This window comes from Eurosta solidaginis, chromosome 2 (assembly GCF_040869045.1).
Source record: "Eurosta solidaginis isolate ZX-2024a chromosome 2, ASM4086904v1, whole genome shotgun sequence".
Classification (NCBI taxonomy): Eukaryota; Metazoa; Arthropoda; class Insecta; order Diptera; family Tephritidae; genus Eurosta; species Eurosta solidaginis.
In genome coordinates, this window is record NC_090320.1 from 19,552,708 (window position 1) to 19,577,545 (window position 24,838).

Consider the following 24,838-nt stretch of genomic DNA (forward strand, 5'->3'; position numbering starts at 1 on the left):
AAGAGAGAGTATAAAAATTGCATAAAAAGAGTATAAAATACAACTGGTTTAGGAGAAATATTCATAAGAAGTGAAATACGTGCATTTTATTAAGATGAACCAACCAGAAAACCAAGATAATGGAGTGCAGTACGTTAAATAATGAAATGAAAGTAAAAGAAAATAAAATAATCAAGTTCCTCCGATCCAAATTAAGACATTAAACACTGAAAAAGGGAAAGGAAGGGAAAGGTGATTCCACAGCGCACAAGAAGTTGAGGTATAATGCGGCAAGTTTGATAGCATCTAATATGACTTCTACTATGGGAAATTATACTGACCTCACATACCCAATGCACTTGAAATGTAATGACCTTCATATGCACAACCAAAGCAGCTTGACCTTTACAGTCATCATGATTCCGAATTTTACTTAATGGGAAAATGATACGACGCTAGCGCTAAGACTCTTCAAAACTGTAGTATGGTAGCTGTTTAGTCGTTGATTAACGAGCAATGAAGCATTGTTTGTTAACTTTCAATAAATTGTTCAAAATATAATTGTATTACATGAGAGTACCAACAAATTTAAATAAAATAGAATTTCAACTTGCGAAAGCTTGAAAATAAGCGCTTGAGCTTTTCTTCTCTGCCTTTAAGATGAAAGATGGTTCAAATTCGGCTCCAGTGAGAAAAGATACTTAAAATGTTCTCGTGGAAGGTAAGCCTTTCGCAAGAATAGAATAAAATCGACAGATCTGAAGATTTTGAAGGCTAAAGGGGCAATCGACCAAAGGGTGCTAGTCGGAAGCGCCCAGGGTTTTTATGCGACAAGGGATTGCCCACATCCGCAACACTTTTCCAACCTTCGGGGAATCTTTATGCAGCTACAACAACGAAATCCAAAACCGGATCCAAACTAAAAACAAACACACGAATAAAACTAGCACAAAAAATTGTTCTCCAAGAAAACAGAAATACCCAGGTTTTTGCTGACCACAGAGACAGGTATTCACCCAATGTCAAAGAAGGTTAATGATAACTGTAGGAGCGCCCCAGGGTTCAGTATTAGGTCCCGATGAATATTACTTACGACAGTGTTCTCTGATTTAACTTGCCAGAAAGCACATTCCTTGTCGCTTTCACAGACGACGATGTCACAGACGACGCGACAGCTGCAATAAAAGCACGAAGATATGGGCTTAAACTTAACTAGGTTATGTACAATGTAAATAGATGGATGGCTGATCACACTTTCCAGATGGCAACAGTAATAACAGAGATCATCATCTTCATAAAGAGGCGGATTCCGATCAGGAATATGACGGCTGGGGACCAGCAAATACTTAGAAACACGCACTTCAACGAAATATCTGACGGTGAGGCTGGACAGTAAGCTCATATTTTCAGTCCAACAAAGTGAGGCGTTGCGGAAAGCTTTAACTTACAGCACGGCCTCTTCCGAAGCTGTCCTAGTCGTTGCCGAAACCATGCTGGTATATATTCTCGCTCAGGAAGAAAAAGTGAGTATACGAAAGCGAATCGAAAGCGAGTAAAACTACTCTTCCCATAAAGGTGCGAGAAGAATCCATCCACCTTTGGAAAATAACAGTGGACCAACAGCATTATAGAAAAGTGAAACTGGGATCTAATTTCTGAACTGAACTCATGGTTGAAGCAACAACACGAAGAGGTCGACTTTTACCTGGACCGATTTTTAACCGGACACGGTTACTTCCGCAAATATCCTCGGTTGAAAACCGAAGTAATCGCATGCGAAGTAGTACTAAGTGCAGGTCACATCCAACGTCGCACACTCTGCTATGTAACTATTGGGAATGACGCTCCCGGCATCCCGATCTTTATTAAGTCTCAAAAATGACTGAATTATTCTACTTTAATCCCAGGATTGTTGAAAATAGCATTTTAATATCCATTTAAATAATTTAAAACTTGTTCCACAAATATCCCTCTTTAAAACACAAATATCTGTGTGAAGGTTGCTAATGGTTTCTAAAGGTTTTTATTTCACAGAACCTAAATCTGGAGCCAAGTTTGCCAAATTAGTTAAAATAAAAAAAAATTCGGCTTAAAATTGCGAAAACGCCTTTTCTGCTTTATCACAGCCAAACAAAAATCCAATCAAAATTTTTAACCGGAAACAGTACTACACTTTGTCGAAGGTTACCACGTGATGAACCCGAATCTGGAGTCAAAAGAATCACGGCATTTCAAGTTTTTGATATATTCAATCCTTAAAGTGTATTAAAGTGTGATTTTTAAGGTACATTTCTGGTCATGCCACTTCAAAATTTCTCTTTTAAGATCGTTATTCTACCTGAAAATACCACTCCTACTCTTCAAAATTCATTTGAATCATTTCAGATCGTCTAGTTTATGCCAAATCGTTAACTTTTCGATAACAAATCGTAGGATTTTTGATAACCTATCGATGAGTTTGCTGTAAGTAATTATAAATTTTCGATAGTAAAACGACAACTTTTTGATAACAAACCGATAACTCTTCGTTAAAAATCTGTATCTTTATAACTGTTGCTACCAATAGCATATTGAAAACTTTTCGATTAATAATCTATAAATTTATGGGAAAAAAGTCGATCACTTTTTAATTACATGTCCATAACTTTTTTTATAACAAATTGATAACTTTTTGAGTGCAAACCGATAACTTTGCGAAAACTGTTGGATAGTTAATCGATACTTTTTTGAAAATAAAGAAATATATACATGTTAAATTTCGCGACAATACAGGGATCCTGGTATTGCACTTTCAAAACCCGAAAGTCATTGCAGGCAGAAAATCCCAAAAATTGCCATCTCTAGCAACAATATCGGATTTTTAATATTTTTTCCTGCTTTGTTTAACACTTTTTATTGTGACAAAACAAATAATAGTCTTTTTAGTTGCAAATCAATTGAAAATGCAAATTATTCACATTGATTGACAATTTACTCCCACAGAAGTTTTAAATAAAGGTAAATACTACATATCTACGCATGAATAACAGGTTTTACCCATTTTGGGCTAAATATACAAATTTGCATGGTAAATTTTTGTTAGGTGATATTGTTCAACATTTTTCAATTTCTATGCTGTCACTCAATTTTGCTTTCGATTTGAATTGTTTTTTTTTTCTTCTTCTTCTTGTTTTTAGAATTTTTGTCAATCGGCAGCAATTGCGAATCCACTGAGGTTTTCAGCATAGTTAAATGTGTTCTATTTAAAGATTTTGATATCAATTTAATGCGCAATTTCTTATACTCAGTTGAGCAGAGCTCACAGGGTATATTAACTTTGATTGGATAACTAACGGTTGATTGTACAGGTATAAAGGAATCGAGAAGTATCGAAAAAAAATTTTATTGAGCCATGTCCGTCCGTCCGTCCGTTAACACGATAACTTGAGTTAATTTTGAGGTATCTTGATGAGATTTGGTATGTAGGTTCGTGGGCACTCATCTCAGATCGCTATGTAAAATGAACGATATCGGACTATAACCACGCCCACTTTTTCGATATCGAAAATTTCGAAAAATCGAAAAAGTGCAATAATTCATTCCAAAGACGGATAAAGCGATGAAAGTTGGTAGGTGAGTTAAGATTATGACGCAGAATAGAAAATTAGTAAAATTTTCGACAACGGGCGTGGCACCGCCCACTTTTAAAAGAAGGTAATTTAGAAGTTTTGCAAGCTGTAATTTGGCAGTCGTTGAAGATATCATGATGAAATTTGGCAGGAACGTTACTCCTATTACTATATATATGCTTAATAAAAATTTGCAAAATCGGGGCCGACCACGCCCACTTTTAAAAAACAATTTTTTTTTTAAGTCAAATTAAAAAAACAAAAAGTTAATATCTTTATAGTATATAAGTAAATTATGTCGACATTCAACTCCAGTAATGATATGGTGCAAAAAAATACAAAAATAAAAGAAAATTTCAAAACGGGCGTGGCTCCGCCCTTTTTAATTTAATTTGTCTAGGATACTTTTAATGCCATAAGTCGAACAGAAATTTACCAATCCTTATGAAATTTGGTAGGAGCTTAGATTCTAGGACGATAACTGTTTTATGTGAAAAAGGGCGAAATCGGTTGAAGCCACGCCCAGTTTTTATACACAGTAGATCGTCTGTCCTTCCGTTCGGCCGTTAACACGGTAATTGGGTTGGTTTATTGACCCAAAATATAACTTTAGAAAAAAACTTTGTAAAATGGGTGTGACACCTACCATATTAAGTAGAAGGAAATGAAACAGTTCTGCAGGGCGGAATCAAAAGCCCTTGGTATCTTGGCAGGAATACTGTTTGTGGTATTACATATATAAATAAATTAGCGGTACCCGACAGATGATGGTCTGGGTCACCCTGGGCCACATTTTGGTCGATATCTCGAAAATGCCTTCACATATACAACTACCACCACTCCCTTTTAAAACCCTCATTAAAACCTTTAATTTGATACCCATATCGTACAAACAAATTCTAGAGTCAGCCCTGGTCCACCTTTATGGTGATATCCCTAAATGGCGTCCACCAATACAACTATGGCCCACTCCCTCTTGAAATACTCTTTAATACCTTCCATTTGATACACATGTCATACAAACACATTCCAGGGTTACCCTAGGTTCATTTTCCTACATGATGATTTTCCCTTATTTTGTCTCCATAGCTCTCAACTGAGTATGTAATGTTCGGTTACACCCGAACTTAGCCTTCCTTACTTGTTTTTTAATATATTTTAGTTTAGTGCCCAACAAATGTTTCAGCGTTTTAATATGCCGTGAAAGCGTAAACTTAATTGAAAAAGCTATATCTGAAATATTGCTTTTTAAATTCAGGTATACATTACGTCAAATCTATTTTGGTATTGTTATGAAAAAAGTAGTAAATGCGGCACACTTTCAGATTTGACCCATTTGATTAAATTTTCTATGGCACGCGTATATTTCCATTAAGTTCTTTTGTTTTCGCTTTGTATTTGACCTTTGTTAACAAACGATTGACTATCGGTTGTACTCTATTTCTAATGTATTAATATGAAAACAGCTATTCCTACAGGTAACAGTTTTGTATGTCACGCATTCCCAACACTTTGACCAATTCAAGTAGCTGAAGTTAGTTGCTCAATATTTTTTGGGTCAAATTTTGTTCACGTCTCTATTTATGGACCGCCATGTTATCGCATAAGTGTTAGAAGCGTGACAAATTGTTCATTGTCAGGCACATAGAATTGAAAATGTATTTGTACGGGTTTATTGTAGTTTTTACCAACAAGAGGGTTTCCTTTTTGCTTACAAATGTAAATAAGAGTACTTTGAAATGACCAGTGAAAAATTGTAATGAAAAAATTCTATGGAATTGATTATTTATTGGTGCCAGTTACAAATGTGATAACAATCACATATAGTCACGCATCAAGTAAATATATCTAATTTCAATATTGTTAGATCTACAGAAAGCTAAGTCTATAGGAAGTGGTTATTCATCATGAAAAAAAGCCGTGAGTACCAATCCTGTAAGGAAAATCTCTAGTTCAAAACTAGTGCACTTCTAGAGCATTCCGAACCACTACCCTTTCGCCAACCATCTGTTTTATATGCTTTCAACTAGAGAATTTATCATGGTGATATTCTAGGCGGTGGAAATTGTCCCCGCTGCATTACCTTTCCATTAGTTCCGAACTCGATAAAAATGTGCACTCTAGAACTAGTTCTTTATTCGCATTTTTTCAATGGTTCCGTACTTTTCTTGGTACTATTCCGTTGGCTCCCAACCGGACCCAAATTTATATACGATATTATCCCCTTTTGCGATAGTTTCGAACTGGTAGAAACTTGTGGGGGAAAGAGGAAAGCTCCTTAAAGCTGGTAGCAGTTTTTTTGTTGGTGGCATATATCTTAAATATATAAATCGAAACTGTAGATTTTATAACTGGAGAAAATCTATCCACGAACCAATACTTATTTACCACTTTAGGTATACACCATTTCCAGTTTAAATGAGAAAGCGTCAATTGTAAATGAGAAACCGTCATATGGAAATGAGAGTAGTTACTTGTAAATGAGAAAGTGTTAGTTGGAAATAAGATTTGTAAATTTATTTGAAATTAGATTAGTAAAGTGTAAATTAGAAATCGTTAAATGTATATGAGAAAGCGTCATATGAAAGTGAAAGTAATCAATAGTAAATGCAAAGGCGTCAGTTCTATATGACAACAGTTATTTGTAAATTAAAGAGCGTCAAATGAAATTGTGAAAGCATAATTTTTATTTGGGAATAGTCAGTTGGAAATGAGAAAGCGTCAGATGTATATGCGAAAGCGCCACATGAATTTGTTTGTATGACACACTAAGGGCCCGATTAGATGAAAAACTGATTTGTAATTTATTATTCTTTAAATGAGGTACAGTTTAGTTATCTTTATCTTAAACAATTTTAATTGATCACTTTATTAGGAAAGTCTCTTTCAACTCCATATTTCAATTATGTTCGCTTAAGTGGAACTGTCAATTAAGCGTGCGCACAATTTATTTCTAACCAACTATTTGTTCAAAGTACTAAGCATTTTATATACACTTTAACCCTTTGAGTACATTTTATAGCAATTTACTTAAAACAATCCCTGCAATGCGAGGTATTCATCTATGCATGCATACATTCGTTATGGAGCATTACTTGAGAGGTTAAACACCAGTTTGCTATTGAGACATCGCTCGCTTTAGAAATATATAAATACTGGAAAAACAAATCATTACACAGAAAAAGCGTCAAAGTATGAAAGTGGAAAATGTAAATATGAAAGCATTAGAATTAAATGTAACTAAGAGGGGGGTGTGTGCTATCCCAACAGACATGAATATTAAAGTATGGCTATGTAAACAAGTAAGCATGTATGTAACATTCAAACGAGGGTACATTGGGTCATTATACACAAAAGCAAATGGCAACATTGTTGATAAACAGTATAAATGTAGTATGCATGTGGATATGCAGATGGTTTGTACGTCAGCATACACATTGAGACAATTTTTATATATGAACACCTACATACACATACTCACAAGGCAGCACACAAATCAACGCTATAGAAGAAACAACGTCAGCATTGGTGGCAGTGTGATAGCTAATAAACACATGCTTAACCCACATAACCCACATAACGAGCGAACGAGCAAAAAGAGCAAACAAAACAAAAGAAACAAAATAAGGCAAACGTGTGCCAGCAAAAGCACGTTTTGTACGCTGCAAAGTGTAACAGTATGGTGCAGACAAACATTAAAAAACAAAAAAATTTGTAGCGCTGCACATTCCATGCTCACTAGAGAATTTCCTTTTGTAGTGGGACATTTTTCAAAGCACTCTAATTTATGAATATGCATGTTAGCGAGCGACTGTACATGCAATAAAACCGTTTTATGCAAAAAAGTTAAATTTCCCAAAAAAGGGAAATTTTTGTTTATACAAATTATTGCTTGCATTTGAATGCAAAATGAATAAAACATATGTAGAGCGCAAATTTGCTACGAAAACGCAAATTTCCCAAAAGGGAAATGTTTGCTTTTCCCTTCTGTGCATTTAAATTTTGCGCAGACGCATAACAGCGCATACTCAATTGCAGACAAGTACGTTTTGTGTGCAATTTCCCATTATTATGCGCCTAAAAGCCGACTATTGCTATCAATAATTATGCCAAACATGCTACACACAATTCAGTTCAACGTTGGGTACCTTCTCTCTCGTGCCGTTTTTGAATTGTATCTAGCAAACGCTTAAAGCGGCAGCGCACGTTAAATTTTCTGTTGTGTGTTAATAAATGAAAATTAAATATCTTTAGTGCAAAGCAAGCAAAATCAATTAAAGCTGTGAGTAGCGTGAAACACGCGTACAAAAGAAAATCAAAATTTTTTTAAAGAACTGTGCTGAGAAATTAAGCGGCACAATAATAGTAGCGCTAATAAATAACACATAAAAAAGCACATACAATATGTGTAGCGTTCAAAATAAAAAGAGTGCTATAAAAAAAATCGATTCATAGCGTTGAAGTAGGTTTTTTGGTGCGTGGCGATAATTTTTGTGCCAATAGCCAATTTCACTCTATTGACACCACGTGTACGTACAAACGTGCAATTGTGTGTATGTATGTATATATGTGTGCGGCTGAGTTTATTGGTGCGCTTATAAAGATATGTGAATGTGTTTAATTAACGCTGGATGTGTATTAGCGTGTGCAGCACTGCAAAAGTAATTAAAATTTTATAGCGCGCTTGGCACTTAAAAATTTTGTGAGGCGATTTTAGTATAAGCCAGCCACCAGTGGTCAGTTTTAATGATATAATAAAGCAAGTTGAAATAATAAAAAGTTTAAAACAAAATCTTTAAGTGAAAATAAGAGTCGTAAATTTTTATGATAAAAACGAACAAAAACAAATTATTTTAATCTGAAAAAAATTTGTTAAAATTCCTTTTTTTAAGACTTAGCACAAAATAAAAGTGAAAACTCCCCTTTACTCAAAACAAATTACCTTGCACAACAATACAAACGTAAAATCAATTTATTTAATTTCCCTGTTGGAATTTCATAAATCAAGTAGCGGCATTTTCTTTTTTTTTTTTGATTTCATTGCTTTCCTTTGGTTTACTTTCATACACGTTCGCATGCACGCTTAGGTCAACAAACCCCATGACACATCCATAGCACACAGCGGGTGAAAACAACAACAACAACAAATGAAACATATGTGAGTTTTAAGATTTTTTGAACCATAACTAATCGCACCCACAGCGGCACTTGAAAATCGTGTTACGCATACCACCCGTTGTACCAAAACAAACAACCGTGTGCGAGCACACTCAGGAACACACACACACACACACTACTATTACTAATCTGCTACACTGCTGTTTTGCTACTCTACCGCTCTATTGCTCTCACTACGATGTATTGCTGTTGGCGACATGTAATCTGACGTTGTGCGACGAGTTTTAGTGATTGTGGCGCGTAATTTGTGGTCTTAATGGAAAACATACATACATACATACATTAGCGTTGCCGGAATCTGTATATTCAAATTGAGACGAATTTGTTGATTTTCCGTTGTATAGTAATTTGTTCGTTCCACTTAATTGTCAATTAGATGATTTATTGTTATCCATTCGTGTCACTAAATTGCCAAATAAAATATATGCACATATTCTATACATCAAAGCATAGTTTCCGTACTTCACTTCCTTAAACCCCCTTTTACCGTCTTTAGCTAAGTTGGAATTTATCTGAAAGACAACAATCTTGCAGGTAGTTTGATATATGATATTCTCCTTACCACCAACACAGGGTGACCAAGTGCCAGTTATGCCGATAATTGTTAATGTTATGTAGAACAATATGCAAAACTCTATTGTGTACACCAAAATCAGCATTCGATACTTCAGTTAGCATGGAGAAAACGAGAATTTTGATAACTTTTAGACAAGTTTCGAATTGAAATTGGTTAAACCGACCCTGAGAGTGAAAATCAATGATCAGCTGGTGTGACTTGCTTACTGCTTTCAAATTCGCCGCTCCTACTATGATTTCCTTATTTCGCTGATTCCTAAGTTATAGGAATAGGCTTCTGATGTATTGGGGTTTCCTCTTTACCTACTCAATATATATATATAGACATTAGTTGTTGCTTTTGCTTTTGCATACGTATGCATGTTTAATTTCGTTGTCGTGTACTTACGCTGCCGTTGTGCTTGTAGCAGCGTTTTTTTTTTTTTTTGTGATGTGCGATATTTCATAATATTCTCCAAAAAATATACCAAAAGAGGTTGCTGTTCGAGTATTCGACTATTAACAGTTTTTCTAATACATCTGCATTTTCTTTCGCCATTCTTCACTTTTATCTTCGTAAATAATCGTAGCAAATAGAAAACTTAATTCTGAAGCTTGAAACAAATCGACTGGATTTTATTATTTTCGCCTAATCCCCTTTCAAATTTAAACATCTTACTGTAAAAATTTTCAAATTATTAACGTATTGCTGTAGCTATAAAGCCGTTTAACTTCCAATTGTGATGACTATTTATGAATTTGTATATGTGTGTGCTTCTCCGAGTTCCTTACGAATTTTGTATTCGACCAGCATATCTGGTAGATGTTTTCCTGTCAGAAAATTGTACCAAAAATATCAGTCCTAACTTGTTTCCTGAGATGTGGAATATTCAGCTACCTCATACCACCTCAAGATATATGGTGTTTTGCTTAGTGAAGTATTCACCACAACAGTTTGTTCACGCCGTTCCTGCAATATGGTCGATATCGATATCTTCGGTTCAATATTTGGTCTTAAAAAGTTAGGAATTTTAGATTACTACATCTGGCAACTCTGACAAACATACTTCAATATATCATGAAATATATGCATGTGTCTATATAATTTGGTGTACGGGCGCTCGTTCCCCAATACGGCTGTTGGCAAAAAATTAAAGTATTCTTGTTGGCGTTGTTGTTGTTGTTGAAAGGCACGTAAAATAAAATTAGAAAATAGTTTGGCACGTTAATTAGCAGTCAAAGCGTTAATTGAAATATTTTTAATTTTTGAAATGAAAATATGTGCAAATAGTTTTAGAAAGTTTATAACAAGTAAAATAATGTGCTTACATACATACATATGTACATAAACATACATTAGATATTAGTATTTTGAGGCTCTGAAAAAGCGTGATCAAAAATAAGTTATGTAGTTCCCATAATTGAAATTCAGGCAGATGCCACCTGCCCTATCCCTTTTTAGGCTAAACGGTTCCACAAAAGACAGCGTACAGTTTGGTTCGTTGTTGTTGTTGCTGTTGTTATACTTCAGCCTGCTTAATCCTCTTATTCTTAGCAGGTTCAGTAGAGTTGGACCATATAAAGTGAGATTGTGGTTAGGACATTTTGATTCGCTGGACATATGCACCATCTAACAACGATATTCAGAACTAATATCTACGGAGTTATATCTCGCTTATTTGTTCAGAATATTTTATTGTTTATCATTGAACAGTAACCAGATTATAATTTTAAGTCTCTAGATTTAACTAACCGTTTCTTAAACTACACAGCTAAACTATTAGTTCCAATTTGTGATTAATTTAGAAATAAGATCTGTGGGTAAAATTATTTTTTTGATATGTCATCTTTACTTAATCACATGTTTGAATCAAGTTTGGAAGACTTTCATTAAAAAAATCTACCAGCTAATCTTGTTTACTTAATTAATCTCGCACTTGAAATAAAATTTTTGAAGTGAAAATTGATTAAATTGATTACTTTATTAATTACTTATTTGAACAATGCTCAGAAGATTAACTGGCTGTTAAAATCTGTGTTAGCAATCTAATAATATTAATGTGGAAATAAAGTTTTTGATAATTTTATTAATCTTCAATCATAAATAACCTAGCAGGTTTTAATTTGGATTAGTGCTGCGCGATTACCTTAGATTTCTAGATTGTTATTAATCGCAACTTCAGTTACGCAATTAAACAGTTCGTTCAAATGTATTATTAATTTGGAAATAAGACCAGTGGGAAATTGTTTATTTATTTTTTTTTTTTTATAAATCATCTTTACTTTCTGACATTCGAACCAAACTCAGAATATTAATGTGGAAATACATTTTTTTTTATTAAAAACGTATTAAATAATCAACTTCAATTTATTCATCACTTATTTGAATAAAATTTTAAAGACTATCATGATCTGATTAGTGAAAATTCGATTTAACTAACTGGTCATGTTTACTTGATTACTCTCACATTTGAATAAAACTAAGCACATTAATTAATTAATTATTCACTTATTTAAATAATGCTCAGAAGATTTATTTAGTGATAAAATCTTTGCTTAACTTAAAATAAATGATCATTCAATCGCTTGAAACTGATAATTTCTATATTTCAATTAAGTTCAGAAAATGTATGTGGATATTAAATGTTGGGCTTAAGTCATATTTTCCCATCACCATTTCTTATTTACTTTCTTGCAGTCGGCTATCACTAAAACAATATTTTGTAAATAGTAATTAAATTAATTTTCAATTTAAATTAGTCAAAAATAGTCAATTAATTGTATTTATTATGTAATCAAATAATCTTAAATAATTACAAGTGATGTGTGTACTTAAAATTTATATAATTAATTAATTAAATTACGTAAGCAAATTTAATAATTTTATTTAATTACAGACTTAATTTCAAAAATAAAATAAAATAATCTTGATTTTTAATTATTATTTTACAGATATATCTCACAAGCAAATTATGAAACATAAGTTGAGTGAAAACTTGAGCGCGATTTGAAAGCAAATTAGAAGAGAAGCTTTCACAAACAAATTGAAAGAAATAAATAACAAGTGTGAGCATGCTTCAAAAAATTGTATATGTATGTGTAAAGGAGCAGAAATATTATTAAAACGAAACAATCTAAAAATTTATTTAAAGCTCATCATAGTTTTTGTGAATAAACGTTAAGCCAAAATTGAGCTAAAACTTTCAAAAGTAAGTAAAATTTAAGAAAAGTTGATTACTGTAAAAGCTGGATGAAAGCTCAGTGAAAGTTAAAACAATAATAATTTAAAACGTACGGATGAAAGCTAAGTGAAATTTTTAGAAATTAAAATCAAAAAGCATTACGAAATCAAAAAAAATGAAAGCTCGGTGAAAGCTCTAAGAATAAAATATAAATAAGAAGTATTAAGTCAAAAACGGCTTCTAAGAAATCATTTCAGAGTTAAAATTTGGCAACAAATTTATTTCAATATAATCAAAATAATTGCATGAATAAACTAAATTACAATAAAGAAGTTATTTAAGTGAAAAAAACCACCAGAGTCTTATTAAATGTATTGAGCTTAAAGTGATAAACGAGAATGTAGGCAGATTGAAGCTTAATATATTAAGAGAAAGTGTACAAGCAAAAAGCTTTAGTCGCAGATTGTTATTGAAAAAGAGAGAAATAGCTAAAAAAAATATTAAAACAAATAAATATTGTGGAAGAATATAAACGCAGTTGCAAAAAAAAATTACTAAAAAGACATATAATCAAAATCTTTAAAGCTCAAGCAACAATAAAATATTTATAAAAAAGTAATTTTAAAGATACATAAGTGAAAAGTTCAGTGAACAAACGAAATAAATGCAAACTATAAAGAAAATAAATGAAAAACTTCAGAAAAAAACTTGAGCTTAAAAAAATTATTTAAAATAAAACAAAGGCTTCAGGCTACTTAAAAGCTTGAGAGCTTCTGACGCTCAAGTGCTTCTGAAAATGAATTCAAAATAAATTTGGAATATCGATACTATTTAAAAATATTTAAAAAATTTAATTACAAGTTATTAAAACGATATTAGCTTCAATTTAACCATGATCAAAATAATCTGAAAATAACCAAAAAATTAAAATTAAATCAAAATATGCTCGAAACCTGCAACAAAATATATCAATCGAAAAAGTGAAGCCATGAAAGCTTTTGTGCTATTTGTGAATTAAAAAAACAATTTATTAAATCTCAAATTTAATTATATAAATAGTTTATCATAAACTAAAAACCTAAAGCAATCCCAAACAAAGGGTCTGAAAGATGAATTAAATTATTCACATAAAAAAAAAAACTAGAAAAAATATTGCATCATTAAAAAAGCTTAAGAAATGCTTCAATTAAGAAAATTAACCGCAAACTACACACAGTTGAAAAAATTACAAAAGCAGTAACAACAAATAAAACAAAAAACAAACAAAAAAAATTACAACAAAATTCACAACAAAAAGTCTTCGAAGCAGCTTATCAAATATCAACAGGCTCCAAAATACACATCAAAGAAATCAAACCTATTGAATAGCATTAAAGTCTAAATTAAAAAAAAATATATAATATACATAATATTATATATAATAATACATAAATTCAAATATTTATTAGAAAAGCACAATCAAATTGTTAGATGCAAATATAAAGTTAATTAAAAAAAAGGTTTAATATAAAAATATTTCAACGCTTAACACAAGCATATCTTAAGCCAATTTTGAAAAAGATTGTGGCTGTTAAAAAAATATTACAAAAAAAAACCCAACAAATAAGCTGAACAGAAAGAGAGAAGGCGTACAAGGGGAACTAGTACTTTAAATTCAACTTGGTAAGTGCAAAAAAATATGAATTTATAAATCTTTTTGCATATATCACTCTATCTCAATTCTTCCCCTCCTTCCTCTTCTTATTCTAACTGTTATTCTCCTCATCCTTATCCTTTTCCTTCCCAATTCCCTTTCACTTCCTTCTCTTTCTGTTTCCCTTCTGCTTCTAGATTCCGTTCTCCTCCTCTTCACCTTTTTTATTTTCATATCTCCTTGCTTCTCCACTTACGTATCTTTATCCTGCTCCATACATTTTTTTTAATTGTTTGGGGTTCCTAGAAGCATGAAAATTTGTATACATTGACTGATAATTTATTAATATCTGCGATAATTTCTGCGTGAAGAATTTCCTTCCTCTGTTAAAGCGTAAATCACAGATGCGCCTACATAAGCTCATGCTAATAGCTACGCAGCCGTGTTGTTGTTGTTCTAACGATAAGGTCACTACCCGAAGGTTTTGGAGAGTGCTATCGATGTTGTTGGTTCTTTGATGGATACAGATGCTCTACGTTCTGGTAACAAGTGCCAAGCACCATTAAGCTACTGGCCCCACCTCCACGAGAAAGAGTTATGAACCTTCTAGGCCATCCCGCCCCCAGCTCCTAGTTCTGCGCGGAACCCCGGGCTGCCAGGGCCTCGCCGGCTAAATATGTGTATGAAGCATGCATACTACTTTTAACAAGATTGGATTCGTGTAGGCGAGGTTGACAATTGCTTTGCGGAAGCTATGAATTGCGCGTATTAACCCCGTGCCTCTTGCATCTGCTGACCATATCCCATCTGTCACTTTCGCAAGTCATGTTATTGATTAAACTGACCGGGAATAGGTCGCTAATTTTATCTTCTACACTCCGTCGCAGTTGAATGAAATGTTAGCATTTAAATAAGGTGTTAAAGTATTTACAGAAAAACCAAATCCAACAAAAATATTTTCCACATTCAGCTTCCTGCAGAGTTCGGTTCAGATTCGCAACAGTGCGGCCAGCTCTCATTCAAACTCCGAGTTGGCTGTCTAGCTTTACCTAGGTATTTCGTTTAGCTGTATTTTTCTACTCGTTGGTCCTTATAGGGGGGTTGGACTATTGGTAAGGATGACGTTCGCGTTTTTGCAGCCAGTCATCAAAGAATTTACGCTAGCTCATCATTTTTTTGTTGTTATGAAAGCTGTCGCTTAGTCTGTGAAAACAATTTTTTCTAACATGTGAAAGTGAAAATGAATGTTTCGCCGAAGCCTTGACTGCTTTTCAAGGTATATTCATAGCAGATTCCTAGGTTCTTTGAAGGAGCATTATTGATAAGGACGAGTCGGCTTACTTAACTGCTGCTATATCTTCTGCTATGATTTCTATTGTGGATTGCTCTCTTTTGCTAAGCAAGCCATTCTGTCGCTGAGTCTGCCTTCCACCACCTTTTATATTTGCCGCAGTAGCTTCCATGTAAAATGGGGGATAGATAGTGGACTCTTGGAGTCTTCTTCGCCTATCAGAATCAGAACTATACATGCTATATTCCATCTAGCGCCATAAACTGCTAGTTCCACACATTTATCACAAACATGCAACAAGATCTCCGAGCAGTTATTTGCTGTAAGCCTAATTTCCCCTGCAAATATCTGCAGATATTCCATCAATTTCTACTTTCTAAAAACCTAAAATCATACATTTTAGGCTAATACAATGACAGTTTCCTGTATGACTTGTTTAACTAGTACAGGATCTGGTAGGTCCTCTTATCGCATCAGAGGTCTCTCAATAAACTTTAGAAAGCCTACAATACACAAGCGCCGCGTAGTTCAAGAACGGCCGAAGTCCCAGCTAGTTAAAGTATACTTGCGGTAAGGGATGCCTGTAGTAAGATACGAGTAAAATTCAAAGATTCATAGTCGAGCTGGTAACAGGCTAATACAATACCAGTTTCCTGAATTACTTGCTTAACTTAGTAAAGCATCTGGTAGGTCTTCTTATCGCATCAGAGGTCGCCCGATGAACTTTAGAAAGCCTACAACACACAGGCGCCACGTAGTTCAAGAACCGTCGAAGTCCCAGCTAGTTAGAGTAAAGCTGCGGTAAGGGATGCCTGTCGTAAGAGACTAGTAAAATTCAAAGATTCGAAAGTAGTAAAAATTCGGTCCCATCATATTCGTGTTAGTAACAGGCTAATACAATACCAGTTTCCTTTATGACTTGCTTAACTTAGTACAGCATCTGCTAGGTCTTCTTATCGCATCAGAGGTCACCCGATGAACTTTAGAAAGCCTACAATACACAGGCGCCGCGTAGTTCAAGAATGGTCGAAGTCCCAGCTGGTTAAAGTATACCTCCGGTAAGGGATGCCTGTCGTAAGAGACCAGTAAAATTCAAAGATTCGAAAGTAGTAAAAATTGGGTCCCGTCATAGTCGTGCTGATATCAGAGAGTGTTACTGTCTCAGCGTACCGGATTCTTATTTGCTAAAGGACTTCCCACATCCATAACACCATCATCAACCTCCGGACGGTTACAACAATAAACCAAATCAGTACGTTACCTGTATTTGAGTCGTGTAAGATTGACGTTAAAACAAATTTCGCATCGGGCCACCTGAAGATAAAAAAATGTTACTCATACGCCATGTATTCCCCTTAATAAAGACAGCTTAGCTGATTACAGTTTTACTAAAAACCAATATGAATTCCGTTTAATTCGCCTAATATTATGACGAATTGAAATATAACTACACAGATTCCGTGCTAAAATTATCAGGCGTAGTATTTCATTTAACACTGTTTTTGTATTACTGGCAAAACTCGCTGATTTTATGCTTCCTGAAAATTTTCTTTTCTTCTGCGCTAGGTCAAGGCTCCAGTTATTAGGGGCAGCAGCGTAGCCAGATCTCGAGGCAGTAGTTAAGCTATGTCCTACAAAATGTCTAGCATTTGCCAAGATGACGGAGTTATTTTATATCATAAGTCCTGGCAGCTGTTTGAGGCTCTTCGGTTTGGTTGTCAAACAAACTCTTGTAACGCTATAGACACATTCAGTCTATGTGAGTACTTGATTGACCACAGCCAGTTCAACCTAATCTAACCTAGACTTAAATAAATAATTTTTCTCATTGCACTCGCATCTATTTTCCTCATCCATTTCACTCCTACCGCCACCTATCGGAAAAACCTAAACGCATAGCTATTTGCTTATGCATTGCCTTGTCAAAAATTTCATGGCTCATTTAGAAGCTGATTCTAATACAAGCTGTTCTGCTAGCAAATTTTGGGCTATCTGCGTCGTTCCTCACTTCCAATGCACATCTTTTATGAAGTTGCATTTCTGGATGGGTATACGCAAATTCATTCAATTCAATTTCGCAGAGAAAATCAAACTTCTGCAATCTTTCGGTGGTGTTAGTGAGGTAACAGTGAGAATGCTTTCCCTAGATATCGGCGATGGCTAGCCGCACAGCTTCTCATGTTATGCTATTACTGCCGCTGCAGTTTTCTTCTTCCACACACGGTATCTATGAAAAAAAAGTTTCGACCTAAGCGACAACCCAGCCCACATTAAACATCTCTTCCGCCAACTTATACGACATCAAAGGGAATATAATATTGTACAAAACAGATCTCACCACATCTCTGCTTTCCCACGAACAGCACAAAAATTAATTAGCACATAGTGCGCAGCAGTCGTAAGTCGCTTTCAACCTCATTAACTTCTTATCCCCACAGCATCAGTTACTTTTTCTGTATTTGTCGTCCCCTGTTTTTTTTTTTTTGTTTTTTTGTGGGCTCCTTAATTTGGTCTTTAAAACTTTACACTACGTTCGTGTCGTAACTTTTCAAATTTAATTTACACCATTAAAATGGTTTAGTAACAAAAATATTTACTTAAATATGCATTGTAGTCGGTCAGTCTGACGTTGTACGTTGTGGCTTTGTCAGCTGTGTCGAGTGCAAGCATGAAAGTGTGTGTTGTGATGTGTTGCGTTTTGTCGTTTAGCAACACTGGGTTTTCATCGTGGTTGATGACATTAGCCAAGTTAGAGTGCAGACATTACAAATTTAAAACGAACTTTCTATGTATATGCAAGGTTGCACATAAATAATAAAGATATGTACTGCTATGTATATGGATATAGATGTGTAAATATATATGCTTGCTGCTAGTACATAAGAGCTAGAAACTTCGTTTCATTTTTAAAATCTGGTTTTTGGCACACAATACTTCGGCGTTAGAAAGCTGCTCCCAGCAAATTTTATGGTGTCGTTGTAATTAAATATATTAAATTACCCTGTTTTAAACTCCCTCCAGTTTTTTTAACAATCAAATGAAATATGTCTTAAAAGGTATTAAGCCCTAAGAACATATCCAGGTTCAAGTATTATTATTAGTATTATCAGACTGCGTTGCGGTGCGAACTTTATTTAGATCTATTGAGTTTTTTATACCATATCACGAAGGCATAGGTAGTCACGTCACCTAGATGGAAGAGTGTCTGCCTTGCCAGAGCGACGAAAGCGCAGATAATGTCAATATTCGTTTCTTCTTCCAGCCCAAAAAAGCAATATATTTGATATATTTGTGCTAGTTGGATTTTATTTACTAAAACGGTATCGAAGACTACAGTGTCCCATACAGGACCTTCTCTCTGCTTAAATTAATGGGGTTGGATGATACTTTGTTGTTGTTGTTGTAGCGATAAAGACAATTCCCGAATACCATGAGGAATGTTATCGATGTTCATGGTCCATTGACGCATGCAGATCCGGTACGTTCCGGTGACAAGAACCATTAAGGCACCAGCCCGATCATCTCGTGAACGATTTAGTATGACCACATGAAGCCTTCAATGCCATACCGCCCACCCGCCCCCTACATCCATGAGGAACCTGAGGTCTCCAGAGCCTCGGCTGTTAAAGTAACAGGATTCGCCACGGGTAGGTGAAGTTGACAATTGGGTATGAGGAGCTATATTTTGCGTTGGGAACCCATTGAAAGCGTTGCGCTACACTACCCCTTGAATCAACCCCCCCCCCCCCCCGCTAGGGGATGATACTCTCGTTGTTGGGAGTATAAACGATTTGGGGCCTGTCTTTGTCATGGGCATTGAATCCAGAGTTGTTTTAACTGATCTGTTGTAACAGTTACCTATGGTTTCCCCAGTACATGCCTTTGTGACAGAAGAACTCTGGACCAAGGACTGCTGATAAAGCAGCCGGCTTTGCTAAGTAGTGTGCCTGTTCATCACCTTTATGTCCCTTTTACATAGGACACTTTTTTTTGGCTTCCAGATCATTTAGAACTCCAATGCATTAATACACTAGCTTCTAAGTAATTGTATGAGACTGTAAGGCCAGTTAAGGCTGCCTGGCTGTCTGACATAATAAGGATACTCCTCGAGTTAACCAGCTTCGTATACATTCTCTCCCGTAACTTTCTATTGCATGGAATTCTGCCTGAAAAATCCCACTGGTATTGATTTCTTGAAGTTCGGTACTTAGATATCAGCTGCCATATTTTCGTCAACAAATTTTGATCGATCCGTAACACAGACCTCTTGAGTTAGGGCCAATAAATGGATTACCTGTTTCACAAAGCGTGTTGTTCACAATAGGCACCTCCAAAATTCCCTGAGATTTTGAACGTCGTGGCCACCAATAATTTGGCTAATCATACTGTGATCCACGATATACATTTAGTCAAGTATATTTTTCGATAGATATTCAATCGCTAGATATAGAAGATATTTCTCAAATTTAAGCTCAAAGAGAAGCATTTATAAGGACAGAAAACCCATCGGATTTTAAATGTTCTTTATAACTTTCCGATATATTCTATGCATTAATTTGAACACATTGCTGTGTGTGCATTGAAACTTCACTTCCATTACGACAAGCGCTGAACTTTCCTAAGAATCCAAGACTGTCGTCCAGAATTCGCTATCTTTGCGTGCAGACAGTTTAGATTCTATATCTCATTACGACAGTTGGATATTTGCTAAGCAATCTATAAGTATTATATTATTTAGGCGGGAGCAGCTAATATATTTTTCAGAGAGACCGGCAGTTCGATCCCTATACCCGGAATATTCGAGTCTAGGCACCAGCAATTTCCGGATTAATATTTGCTACTTCCGAAACACTGGGAAAATCCTTTGGCAGCATTCTTTAGCCTAACAGCAACACCAACATCTGCCCCGAGATAGAGGCTAAGTTCAAATTTCATAAATTTTTCGGGGGAAATTTTGAAATAAGTCTCTTTAAGATATAATAGTGTAACTTCTTGGCGGCCGTCGTGGTGTGATGGTAGCGTTCTCCGCCTACCACACCGAAGATCCTGGGTTCACGCCCCGGGCAAAGCAACATCAAAATTTTAGAAACTAGGTTTTTCAATTAGAAGAAAGCTTTTTCTAACGTGGTCGCTCCCCGGCAGTGTTTGGCAAGCAATCCGAGTGTTTTTCTGCAATGAAAAGCTCTGAATGAAAACTCATCTGCCTTGCAGATGCCGTTCGGAATCGAGTAGGTCCCGTCCACCCAATTTGTAGGAAAAATTAAAATTGAGCACGACGCAAATTAGAAGAGAAGCTCGGCCTAATATCTCTTCGGAGGTTATCGCGCGTTACATTTATTTATTTTTTAACTTCTTTGAAGCACATCTGACAGAATAGATTATTTCACCGAAAAGCACTTCATTGACAAAATTAGCGAAGATATTGCCGAACTCTCGAAATTGTGATATAACCCTTACCCCACCACAGCGCTACTGTCAAATAAAATAGCTATGAGGAGGTAATAATTAACTCACAAACGCCACAAGTCATTAACGGTACCACTTTTATTTGACACCTGTCATCCGACGCACACAATTTTAAACAAGCCATTTAGCCACTGCATCATTTCAAGCAGTTTCCGCTTGTCAATGCGTTAGATTGTCATAGTCATATGATAGAAAAAGATGCCGGCAATGCACTTAGTGTCCTACACAATGCAATCTTCTTTTTCATTTCATTCTCTTACATCCTTGGTTTCCCTTTTCCTTGGCAACATGATCAAAATGTAAAATAAAGTGACATGCTTGTGGTGATGACTTGATTGTCAATCGCATCAGCATTGTATATTGTATAATTTCCTTTGTATTCTACATTTTTTGGTGTGTTGTTGTATGTGTGCATTTTAACTATGTCATTGTCCTTGCTATTACCAAATTTTCATTTTACTCTTCTTTCATGTTTCTATCAAACGTTCGTTCGTCCAAACCCGCAATCCATCTAATCCCTACCGTTGGTCAATGTCTAATATCTACCAGGCAATAATAGTTTATATGTTTGTATATGTGTTCGTGGTTGTTGCTGTTGTCTTTATTACTTTCCTTCCTATTGCTTTCTTGTTTCTCCTTTCATTTGGTTGACATATCTCTCTTGCGTACTTTTTTGTCTGTTGTTTTGCTTTTGTCTTTACTGTAATTACCAAAGTCATTACATTGTGTCTGCATTGAGTTTTAGTATTGCTATGAGTTCTGGCTTTTCTCTTCTATTTTCTATTGTTCCATTAGCGTGCTTTATCAATAGCCAACAGCAACAGCATGTCAAGTAATGAACATAAAACTCAATTACATTTGGTGTGGGTCATAATGTTATTGTGCGTACTTAGAATTTAACGGTTAAAATGAAAGAAGCCACAAAAAAAAATTATTTTAAAGAGATGAATAGAAATATTAATAAAGTGTTCAGGGTGCCTTTTAAAGTGTGCACGTTAAATGGTGAATGACGTCAATTTAAAAAAGGCTGGCAGCGAAAAGTTTTCAAATTAAATCTCAAAATATTAGAATGAGGTCGTCAATGAAAAACTTTTGTTAACTTTTAAGGAAATTTTTATAGAAAATACTTTTTAAAACACTTATATTAACTTCACTGGTATGTTTGTTGGTATGTAACTCTCTTTTATACCGAGTATTAACAAAATGTTACGTCTACGCATAGGTACCCGTCTTTTAAGTTTCTCCTGATATGTTTGCACGTAATTGTTTTAATAAAACAATGTGCCTATTTCATTTACATTTAATGATTTTTTCTCGAAGAGGAGAATTATTAAAATATTTAATACTTAAGCTGCCTCGAAAGCTCATCACGGGGCGCTATTTTGCATTTGGAGATTCTATATACACAGAAAAAAAAAATTATGTGAGTCTTAGGTTAAATTAGGTTTTACTGGCCGGTAAATAACAACTTCTCATGGACTGAATGTATTGATAGTGTTACCATAATTTATTTGACGACGGAAACGGAAAAATCCCAATTAGGTAGCAGGACTTGTGCTATAAGATAACTCCGTCCACTTGGCGAATACTAGAAGTTTTCTAGGGCCTAGCTTAATTGCTGCCTCAAGATCTGGCAACTCTGTCGCTCCTAGTACTTGAAGCCTGGAACGCGCGAGCCTACGACACGAACACAGCACGTGCTTAACCGTTTCTTCCTGCTGGCCGCAATTCCGAAAACTGCTGCTACTGACGAGGCCTAATTTATACGTATGTATCTTTAGAGATATGAGCATCTTTTTAAACCAAATGTAGAATTTGCACATGATCTTAGAAAATTTAGCAGCCCCGCGCTTCTTTCCATGACTTTCCTGCTTGATGGATAATATTCAACTCCGGTCCCCCTTTGGTTTCTTTCGATATATCAAGTGCAGCACCCTCCTCCAGCACAGAGGTCTTTTCGTTACCTTCTATTCCCTTATGGTCGGTAACCCAGCATTAATGTATGGTCCGGCCTGAAAGTGGCCTTCCCAATGCTTGTTTGCATTGCATCTCAGTTGTTGATGAAGTGCTGTGTGAGATTATTGCCATAAGAATAATATATATGTATATAGATGTTGAAAAATAGGCGGTGTTTCCCCCTTGAATGGCACGTTAATATAGAAAACGTACAAATTTCCCTTATCTCCTAGTCTTTTTGAAACACTTAACCAAAATGCAAGTGCGAGTGTGATGGTAAGTTATGTAGGCTTTACATAGTTTAAAAAAATCTGAAATTCGCTGTATTTTCTATTCTGTAATCTTGCACTGTTCAAATATCTGACCATACAAGCCTATAATAATTTTGAATTTAATAAAATCAAATTGGTCAGCAAAAATCGATCACACATTAAAAACTTTAAAAGTTTTTTTGTATTTTCCCGAAAAGTACATTTAAAAACCAATTTTTAAAAAAAAAGATCCCAAACGGTCAATTTTTGAAAAAGTTATAGCATTTTGGAAAAAAAAACACCGTTTTTTTTTTAATTCATAACTTTTTTTGAGTTGGATGAAAAAATTTGAAAAAATTCTGAAAAACGTCTTTCGTAAGCTAGAAAAAGAAGAAAACCTTTCAGACAATTCTAAAGGGGTCGGGTTCAAAATTGATCGCAATGGAATGGAATATCCCCTATATACTTCTGTTTTTTCTCAAACAAGTTTTATAAGTAATTTTCCCACTCCGCATGCGGCACCTCCAAGAGGCGCGTCCCTCTCAGCTTGTACCGTAGACGCCCCAATCAGATTGGGCGGATAAAAAGAAGTCAAGAATAGCACATAATCGACCCAGCAGGATAGAAAATGGCTGAAGAACACGTGCAAGTTTTAATACCTCAGACTAACAAAGTAGTTGTCTTATCACTAAAAATAGCGAACTATAGGCACGTAATGAGTATTCTGAGTGGACACTGCTTTCTGGCGTGGCATGCATTTAAATGTGGATTCATCAGTAAAAGCAGATGTAGCAAGTACGGTTTGGAATAGGAAATTGTCGAGCACGTTCTGGACTCATGACCTCCGTTTGCATATCTAGAAACTGAAAATGGACAAATAAAAGCTTTGTAGTACATACTAAGTTATCGGTGTTACTTTGTAGCATAGGTCCTTGCTTTTGATATGGTTTCCTGGTTTCAACGTTGAGCAAATTACTGATAACATTTTTGACACATTCGTCTTATTCGAGGTCGTCACAAACTGACCAGTTCAACCTAACCTATCCTATCTCTAAAACAGGTTTTTTTAACGCCTTAAACGTTGCAGAGTGTAATAACAAAAAGATAGTGGATACTCTTCACAGTCACAATATACCGTGTGATCCTGCCACACTGAAGATTCTGAGTTTAGGACCCGAGCAAAGCAGCATTAAAATAATTTACAAACAGTTTTTCGAAAAGTGAGGGCCGTCTCAGGAGTGATTTGGCAAATATTCCCAATGTATTTCTGCGATGAAAAGCTACTGAGCAAAAGTGTATCTGTCTTCCAGATACAATTCGGATTCAACATAAAGCATGTAGGTCCCGTCCGCTAATTTTTAGGAAGAATAAAAAAGGAGCACGACGCCAATTGTAAGAGAAGCTCGACATAAATCACTTGGATGTTATATCACGCCAATTGGTTTACGTCGTTTTAGATTGCCCTTTCCACTTGAAACATGCTATAGTTGTCGGAAAGGCTGAAAGAAGTTTCAAATACATTGAGGAAATACCTTTCTCCTGTTTCCTCCAGCTAGGGATACCTCTTATAATTTTGGTCCCATTTCTTTTCATGTTTGCCCATTATGAGCCACGTCTCATGTAAAAATCAGCTTAGGACGGTTTTAGTGCGCATAACACTTGTATCTAACAAGAAAGTCAAACAATTACAAGCTCTCCGAACTGCTGCAATATTTCTTGGTTAACCTCTATCGTCTACC

The 24,838-nt window shown here is 35.2% G+C and overlaps 1 protein-coding gene across 28 annotated transcripts in view; it reads left to right on the forward strand.

Moving 5' to 3' along the window:
* Nucleotides 1-24,838, forward strand: part of Lar (tyrosine-protein phosphatase Lar) — a 1,659,242-nt gene that overhangs the window by 343,048 nt on the left and 1,291,356 nt on the right. For 23 of the 28 annotated variants that reach the window (XM_067764572.1, XM_067764575.1, XM_067764574.1 and 20 more), the window contains one exon: nt 12,273-14,164. The gene's annotated coding sequence lies outside the window, so the exon portion shown is untranslated. Of the gene's footprint in view, nt 1-7,732; nt 8,050-8,113; nt 8,324-8,459; nt 8,549-12,272; nt 14,165-24,838 lie in introns of those variants that run through there. The other 5 variants (XM_067764581.1, XM_067764585.1, XM_067764588.1 and 2 more) reach the window with 5 other exon arrangements.